We start from the raw sequence: 9,578 nt of genomic DNA on the forward strand, positions 1-9,578 counted from the left end.
AGAGGTCAGTAGATAGGAGATAGGTCAGTAGACCTGTCTCCAGGAGAAACAGCTATACCTGAAAGAGGGGGGACAAGTTTTTAAATCTTCATTTCTCTAAGTAAGTTCTCAGCACACTCTAAAATGAGAGATGTTCTGTCCTATTTTGGACTGTGCTAGAGAGAACTGAGGATTTGATTTAAGGTAATTAGGGATGGACCAGGAAGGAAATATCCCATGGTGAAAAGTGGGGTGTGTCTTTGATCTAAATGCTGGCTCTGCCACTTGCTAGCTGCAGGCATCGGGCCTGGTTTTCTTTGTCTGAAGAAGGAAAAAGATCATAGTATAAATCTCACTGGGATGTTGTGAGAATTAAAAGACAGATCACAATTGTCCCTCATACAGCTTTTGGCACATAGTAGATGCCCAAGACATGGTGGCTATTCTTTTTCAGCAGGGATTTCTCCTGTCTGTCTCCTTTTGTTTCAAATTTGACAAAACTTTGTAAATAACCAGGAGCCACAATCGAAATATTCTAGAGAAACTCTGTCTCCTGAGGTAAGAAAGAAATATAGAAAGCCAATGAAATGTTTGGAATTATAATAATGACAATAATGACAGTTAGCATTTACTGAGTACTTGCTGTGTTCCAGCCAGGCTTGGTGCTAACCTCTGTGTATTTAGTAACTCGTCCGTCGGCTCAATGTGACATGTCCTACAATCATTCCTAGAGGAGGAAACTGACGGTAACAGAGATGGAAAGACTTTTTTTTTTTGAGATGGATTCTCCTTCACCCAGGCTGGAGTACAGTGGCATGATCTCGGCTCACTGCATCCTCCGCCTCCTGGGTTCACGCCATTCTTCTGCTTCAGCCTCCTGAATAGCTGGGATTACAGGCACCTGCCACCACGCTGGGCTAATTTCCATATTTTTACTACAGACGAGATTTCACCATGTTGGCCGGGCTGGTCTTGAACTCCTGACCTCAGGTGATCAGCCCAGCTCAGCCTCCCAAAGTGCTGGGATTATAGGCATGAAACTCTGTGCCTGATGAAAAGATTTTATCAAGGCCACACATCCAGGGAAAGGAGAGCCAGGGCTCCACCACTGCTGCCTGACCAGGCTCTGCCCAGCTACCCACGAAGTGATAACCTCTCCTAGGGAAACGCAAGTTGACTTAAAGAGCCATCCAGGGAGGCTGAGGTGGAAGTGCACAAGCAGCAGGGTGGAGCTACAGCAGGTGCAGGCTCTCAGGACCCACAGTAGGGCTGAAACAGAAGAGAGAAAAAGTGTCCTCCACTATTGACAATGATAAGGAACACCTCAAGGTGACATGTCTTTCTATGACAGCCTTCCTTGAAAGAAGAAATTCCTGTCTAGAAAACATAATAAAAAGAGGATTAAAGGTAAGTTGAGGGAAATGTTGCATTTTGATGTTTACTGATAAACAAGCTTTTGTGGGGCTGACATAGCAGCAAGGCCCAGGATTATACACGCAGACAGTTTATGAGCACCTCTTTCCATCCAGAATCCTCAAAAGTGTATAATTCAAATTCAGTGACTTAACGGATGGTGAATAAATACAGACCTAGAACTCAGAGCCCAGTGGAAGCCTGCTAAGAACTGGAGAGATGCAGAGGAAATTGTTTTGCTTTTCATCAGCTCCCGTTGTGACTTGTTTTTTTTTTTTTTTTTCAGACAGAGTCTCACTCTGTCACCCAGGCTGGAGTGCAGTGGCACAATCTCGGCTCACTGCAACCTCCACCTCCTGGGCTCAAGCAGTTCTCCAGCCTCAGCCTCCCAAGTAGCTGGGATTTACAGGCATGCGCCCTGCACCTGGTTAATTTTTGTATTTTTAGTAGAGACAGGGTCTCACCATGTTGCCCAGGTTGGTCTTGAACTCCTTATCTCAGGTGATCCAACCGCCTCGACATTTCAAAGTGCTGGGATTACAGGTGTGAGCCACCGTGCCTGGCCTCCCATTTGGACTTCCGACGTATGGGTCCTACACCTGACGTGCTTGGCGAGGATTACTCCCTGAGGAAAACAGGTCTTCCTCTTGGGTGTGAGCCCTGGGACACTTCAGGGCCCTATGACCCCACAGCCTCCCAAGAGAGGAGTTGAACTGGGGGCTGGTGGTGCCAGCAAAAACAAACATATTGTTCTCATGGGAAGCTTTGGTGGACCAAATGCGATCATCAGAACCATCTCCAAAATCATCCTTGAGGCTCATGTCTTCTTGCTGCTTTTCCACTGGAATTCAAACTTTTAAAGCACAGGAATAAATTGTGGACAGAGAATTCCTTTTTTATAAGTCCTGAGAGCATAGCAAGGCACATCTTCTGGAGATGTAACAGTGCATAGCCGCAGCAGCTCTATGGGCAAAGAACCCTCAGACCCTGCAGCAAAGGATACTGTGCTCTGCCTGGATTCCCTGGGCACCTGGGTGAGCCACCCGCCCTTGGTCTCCCCGCAGAGTGGGTCTCACACCAGCACCCATCCCTGTCCAGGCACAGATTGTGCGTGAGGGACGCCCAGACATCCTGGCCAGCATCAGTGTCAGGGACAGTCCTGGTGGTCCTCAGTGAGGAGCCCAGAGGGGCAGAAGGTGGTGAGAGAGAAGGAGAAGAGCAGCAGGATGCGGTGGTGGGGACTGGGTGAATTCTCAGATCTGCCATTGACACAGCCATGCATCACGGGGCCTCGGATGCCTCCGTCCATGCTGCCATTTCCACTGGCCTTTCCCACAGGAGAGCCTGGGAGCCCGTGTGACTGTGAGAAGGGGTTGTGTCTGGTGGATTGAACTCAGAGCACGCTGGGGAAGCTGCACCCTTGTCTTCTTTCCCCTGCAGCCAGGACATTTTCTGAGGCCTCTGAGGCTGCTGGCCAGGGCCGGAGGTTTCTGCAGGGCAGGGCAGAGTGTCTGGCTCAGGTGAGAAAGGGGCTGTCAGGCAGGGGGCCAGCAGCCCTGAGTCTGGAGATGGGAATTCAGAAGCCCACCTGCTGCTCAGCTCAGAGCTGAGAGGAGAAACAGAGGAGGAACAGTGGCCTCCCCCAACCCAGCTCATGCAGAAACGCATTGGAATGTCGGGAAATGGTGTGTATTTAATTTACTTTACCTGTTTCCTAGAGAGCCCAACGCAGTGACTCAGGTGCTTGTTTACATTGGCTGATTGCCCGGACTTTGGAAATGCAATTATCCCCCCCCACCCCTCAGCCACTTTCTCCAGGGGACTAGGAGGGACTGAGTGGTGCAGCCTCTGTGAAATGCTTCGGCCAGGAGAAAGCAATTCCAACGGGGCTGTGAGAGCTGAGGGTGGGAGGGTGTGGCTGTGCAGAGCCCATCAGGGCTTGTTACTGGAAGTAGAGGGAACAAATGCCAGGCAGGCAAAACGCCACAGGACCTGCGACCACAGGCCTCTGTGGCTTCAGTAAATGTATCTGCCTCCATTTGGCTGCAGACAGAGGCTGAACGCATGTCTGTCACCAGAAATGGACCTGCTCCTTGGTGTTCGTGGTGACAGCCCCTCCAAAGCATCTCTGAACTAATCCTACCTGGCCCAGGTGTGGCTGTGGTGAGACATGTGTGACATGCGGGTGCCCCACGCTGTGACTATCCCTTTGTTGAATCACAGATGATGAATTAAGACAACAACATGCCTGGAGCTGCCCTGGGGACACGGAAGAATTAAGGATGAAAATCGCCAGAGCCAGGCTGGAGAAATTAATTTTGGCATGTGAGCACACAGTCAGGAGGACTTATTAAAGCTGAAGGGAAATTAAATCCTGACATTCCAGGAGGGCAGTAAAGCACCTAATGAGAAAGAGGAGACACACACAGCCATGTGGCACTAACAGGAGCCGCAGGTAACTAGCTGCAGGGCGGTGTGGCCTGGGTCCTAGACCAGTGGACAGCTCTGCCAGGCAACTCCTCCTGGCTGACTAAAGTCCCAGCCATGCCCAGTCTGTGCCACCTGTCCTGACTCATGTCTCACTGCTTAACAAACCACCCAAAAAATGCTGTCACTTCAAATAAAATCAATAATCCATTATTTCTCACAATTCTGTGATCAAGATAGAGATCCTGGCAGATCCAGGCAGGGCCCAGCTGGGTGGCTCTTCTGCTGTGGCATTGCCTGGGTTTACTTCCTCAGTTTCATCCTGCTAGAGGCTGGGCTGAGCTGGAAGGTCCTGGAAGGATATTATGCACCTGCCAGCATTGTTTTCAGGATGATTAAAAACAGCCCGTCTAATCCATCATCAAGACCTCAACAGTTACCATGGAGACCACTTTATTACCAAGAGGAGAATTCAGGGAAGCATCTGTCAAATGAGCGAAGGCTGTCAGGCATTGACTTCTCCTCTGTCTGAGAGATGGCTCTGATCCTCAGGGCTGGGCTGTCTCTTCATGAAGTGGGAGTGGCCGCACCTCAGTGATGGATCAGGATCACCCCACACCTGAACCTGAGGCTTTAACTAAACTTCTCAAATCTCCACCCTGTGCCACCCTCTGCCCTTCACTCTCCTTCACTTGTCCAGCTGGGATGAAGGGAGATTTGAGACACTGAAAGACACAGTGCTTGATTTGTTAATTCCTAAGAAAAGGGAGTCGAGATAAATTTATGTTCAGGGCTTTAGGAAATGTGGGTGTTGGCTCCGTCCTAATGCCTGAAACTCACTGCACCCCTGAGGGAGCAGCAGGTTTCCTCCTGCGAATGACTGAGATCCCTCAACTAAACTCCACCCGGGAAACCTGTGTCCACGTGAGGCAGGCGAGAGAACAACGGCTCAGAGACCCAGCAGAAGCCCCTGCGGACCTTGGGGTGTCCCCTAGCACCCGACAGAGGACACACCAGGAGGACCACGCGGCACTGCCAGCCCAGACTTAAAACATGGAACTAATCCCCAATAGGTAAAGAGTGGGAGATGTCCATGAATTCATCTGTTCACACATCATTTATCGCCCCCTCACTCTGAGCTGGGCACTGCCGTGGGTGCTGGGGATAGATACTCGGGGAACAAAGACCCCACCCGTGTGCAGACCCCCTGCGTGGGCCCACGTTCAAGCCAGATCCCTGACTGGATCAACAGCCTGGGCAGCTGGCACGGGGCTCTCCTTGCTGGAGCATCTGTGGGTGGAGCCGCTGCTTTGGGTGGGGACTGCACCCTCTTGGCACCACCGTCCCCACCACGCCCTGTCCCTCCCACGCTGGGGCTGATGCCACTTGCTGTTTGTCACCACATTGGGTGATGCTTCCTCGAAATGAACCAACAGAGAAAGGGAAGGTTTTTTTTGTTTTGGTCTTGTTTTGTTTTGTTTTGTTTTATGCTTACCAAAAATAGGAAAACAGAAGATAGACTATGAGTGTTTCCAGAACCTCTGGACAAACATTTCCACACAATTGTGGAAAATTCGCGATTGAAAAGTCCAAACTCCGAGAGCAGGTTGGCCTGGGCTCTCCCTCAGCCTCCTCGTCCTGGCTGGAGGATGGAGCAGCTTCCTGTGTCTCACCCCCTCAGGTTCCTCGTCTGTGAGTGGTGATGAGAACAGCACCTGCCACTTCTGGCTCTTTTTTAAAATCTATTTTAATAGAGATGGGGCCTCACTCTGTTGCCCAGGCTGGTCTCACACTCCTGGGCTCAAGCGATCCACCCACCTCGGCCTCCCAAAGTGCTGGGATTACAGGGGTGAGTCACCGCATCCGGCCCCTTTTCTGGCTCTTTTGAGGGTTGAGTGAGCCCGTACACCTGAAGAACATAGATTGTTAAGTTTCCTCCTCTTCATTATCACTTTAACATGCAAATAAAACCCCATCCTGGCCCTGGTGGTGGTTGATTTTTCAACCCCTGTGGGTGGGTGTCGGGCTCAGTGCTTTGGGCAGATGAAGCCTTAGCTAGTTGTGAATAACATCATTTTGTCTTCATTTCACATTCAAGCCACCTTCTGTTTATAGTAAGTGAGAATGATTTTCTGCTTATGGTGGTGAAATATGTTTCCTCTTTAGAGGAATTTAGTGAAGTGAAAGTGAGATGATTTAAAGAAAAACGTGGAATAAGTAATGTGTATGGAACATGAAAGGTGGGAAGTGAAGACTGGAGTTTGGGAAGCCAAGAACGAGTCCAATTTCCTCATTTTACAAGTGAGGAAACTGAGGCCTGGAGAAGGGACAGGACTCACCCAGGGCCACAGTATGAGGCTAGGGCAGAGGCAAGACCAGAATTCAGGTTGCTGTCCCCAGACTCAGTGTGTGGCTGGCCACTGCTGATGGCTCACCCACCAGGGACAGCAGAAGGAGGAAGTGAGGAGGAGGAGTTGGGGTGGAGGAGGGGAGGAGGAGCAAGAGGAAGAGCAGGAGGGTGAGGAGAAGGAGAAAGAAAAGGAGGAGGAGGAGGAAGAGGAGGAGGGGAGGAAGAGGGAAGGATGAGGAGGAAGAGGAGGAGGAAGGTGAGGAGAAGGAGGAAGAAGAGGAGGAGGAAGAAGAGGAGGAGGAAGAGGAGGAGAAGGAGGAGGAGGGGAGGAGGAGGAGCCGTGTGACATCTGTGGGGAATGAGGCCCCGGAATGGCCTCGTCCTCTGGGGAAGGCCCATGGGATCCTCTTGGGGCCCATTTGTCTCTGCTGGGCCCGTGAAGAGGGTTCTGCACGTGGGCTGGCTCTTTGTTTCCTGAGTGGCTCTCACACAACAATGGCAGGTTTCAGTAGCTGCGTCAGAGCCTGTGTGCCCTGAAAAGACGTTTGCAGGCCTCACAAGTTCTGGGTCTTGACGGAAGATGTTTGCTGGCCCAGCTCTTCCCTGTGGGGCCCCGGCATCACTTGTGGCCTTGCTTCCCCCTCCTGAACGGTGGCCGCTGGGCAAAGGCCACGCCAGAGCCGGCTTTTCCCCATCACAGATCAGCTGACGGGGCTTCTGTGGGCCTGCTCCCAGTTCCCTGTTTCATCCCAGGGGTCTATTTGTCTGTTCTTGCGCTGACACCATGCTGTGGTGATTACTGTCGTTTTAAGGTAAGACTTGAAGTCAGGTATGTGGGTTCTCCAACTCTGTTCTTCCTCATGGTGTTGACTGTTCAAGGACTTTCGCCTTTCCATGAAACATTAGACTCGGTTGACATAATCTGCAGAATGCCTTCCTGGGACTGGCTGGGATTGCAGTGAATCACTGCTTGGTTTTAATATCCAAACTCACAGAATGTGCAGATGTCTCCTTGAAAAAACGGCTGATTACGTAAGAATGAATCCAACGCCCACTAACAAATCTTAATATACATGTGAAGACACGATATCCAGGAACAAATCAACTGACTTCCAAATACGCTTGTGGCGATCACGTAGACCTGTGCTGAAAAGTGCACCAGATGCCAGCAGGGACGGAGGGTCGCTCACCCACACTGACGCGAGCTGCTGGGCAGGGGGCTCCATCCGCACACGGGTGGCGGTCAGCTGACAACCCTGTTGATCATTGATTTGCCAATCAAGAAGGGGCCCTGCCAGTATTGTGCACCCTGACGTGATAGTTGGACCTTCACGTGTAAGCATTTTACTGTGCTTTAACTGTTTTAGGGGATTGATCAGAAATTTTAGGATGAAGCATCGTAACTTTTTCCATTTAAAATGAAAAAATGTCCTTGGTTGGTGGTTCCATGCAGCGATTCTGACTTTTTGCAGCAGGATCCTGGTGATAAGAGAAAGCTCCCTGTCCTCTCACCGGTTCTGATGGGTCAGATCTGGACTCGAGGAATGGAGGGGCAGGGTTAGTTCCTCCTAAACCACGGGAACTGAGGCGTCAGGGGGTCCGACTGATTACCGAAAAGAACACTGGGGTTCATTTAGCAACAGAATGGGAAATGGATACTGAAAAGCAAAATAACAGATTTTAGAAAAAAATTCTCTATCCAAGAGCTAAACATGTGACACATCAATGTGTTCAATGTACTTAAATAGTGGGTTATACATAAGACATCTGTGCGCAGAAAGGAAGGCAGGAGAGGTCTGAGCACCTCCCGCCACCTCTCCCCTCCCAGCTCAGGAGAGCTGCTGATGGCTGCAGCCAGCCTGGCCCCCCACCCCCTCCTGCCCTCACCTGCCCCTCAGCGATAAGAGGCCCCAGGCTTTCTCCCTCTCCAACTGTTTCCCCTCCTCCCGGGGCACATTAGTGTTGAAGAGCTGTCCTCACCCCTGACACATCGGTGTTTCTCTGCTGTCCTCACCCCTAAGCTACAGGCTACACCTTGTTTTCCACCCACAGAGAATCTTCTAGGGAAAGTAGCGCACAGGATAAGCTTTTAACAGATTATCTGAAGTGTTTTCATCCCAGTGTTTCCTGTGACCCTGTGGCCCGCCCATCCAGAGTGATCCGTGTCCTGGGGCTCAGGGCAGACACAGAGGGGTCCTCCCTACCCACAGTCCCCCCTCCTCCTGATGGAGCAGGCCCATTTGCTGGGAGCACTCCCCACGGGGTGATACTTAGAGGAAGAATCATTCCTGCTTATCTGAAATCCAAATCTGCCTGCCACCTTGGACATTTATTTGCTGGAGGGATCAGCTGGGTTTCCAGGGACACTTTGCTCCCTTGGTGCCTGTGAGGAGGGTCCCCTTCCAGAAGAGGCCTCTGTAACCAGCGCTCCCACTTCCCAGGGTCTCCTCACAGCTCAGGGTCTGAGTGGTCCCTGTGGTCTGTAGGGCGGGCTGTTCTCTGTCCCTCCAGCAGGTACAGCGGCTGCAGCTGGGGCTGAAGGCAGGCCGGGTCCTACCAGGTAGAGGCCGGAGCTGGGTCGTGCAGTTCTCTCTGCTCTAGTCTTGAGACCCTGATGGCAGCTCTGGAAAGAGGGGCCTTTTTGCCGTGGCCTCTCCTTTGGGGCATAGGCCTCCCTCCCCACCCCACCCCAGCAGTGAGGAGCCGGAGCTGTAGGGACACCTGCTTCCCACAGAGGCTGGCCTCACAGCCTGGCCCTGAGAATGCTGATTTGCCCTCTTGGCCAAAGTGCAGCGTGGCCAGGTACTAGTCTGTTTTCACACTGCTAATAAACACACACCCGAGACTGGGAAGAAAAGGAGGTTTAATTTGACGTTCAGTTCCACACGACTGGGGAGGTCTCACAATCACAGGGGAGGGCGAAAGCCACTTCTTCCACGGTGGTGGCAAGAGAGAACGAGGACGAAACAAAAGGAGAAACCCCTGATAAACCCATCAGATCTCGTGAGACTTATTCACTATCATAAGAATAGCACAGGAAAGGCTGCCCCCCATGATTCAATCACTTATCCCGAGTCCCTCCCTCAGCATGTGGGAATTCTGCGAGATACCATTTAAGTTGAGATTTGGGTGGAGACATAGACAAACCACACCACCTGGGTTTGATCTGAGCACTGAGCGTCTCTGCGAGCTTGAACTCCTCTCCCCAGGAGGGGACGGGCATGGCTGCTGCGTTTCACGGTCATGGCAGGCTGATGGAACCAGTTTAACAACTGGCTCATAAAACCCCTGAAAATGTGAGAGTCGGCTCCCACAAGCTGCTGTGGGACAGCTACAGCTCCCTGATAACCTTCTAGGACCTGCCTCAGTTGGGGAGGAGAGGAATCCCGACCCCGGGGGCCTGGACACC

This window comes from Colobus angolensis, unplaced genomic scaffold (genome assembly GCF_000951035.1).
Source record: "Colobus angolensis palliatus isolate OR3802 unplaced genomic scaffold, Cang.pa_1.0 Scaffold115, whole genome shotgun sequence".
NCBI classification, from domain to species: Eukaryota; Metazoa; Chordata; class Mammalia; order Primates; family Cercopithecidae; genus Colobus; species Colobus angolensis.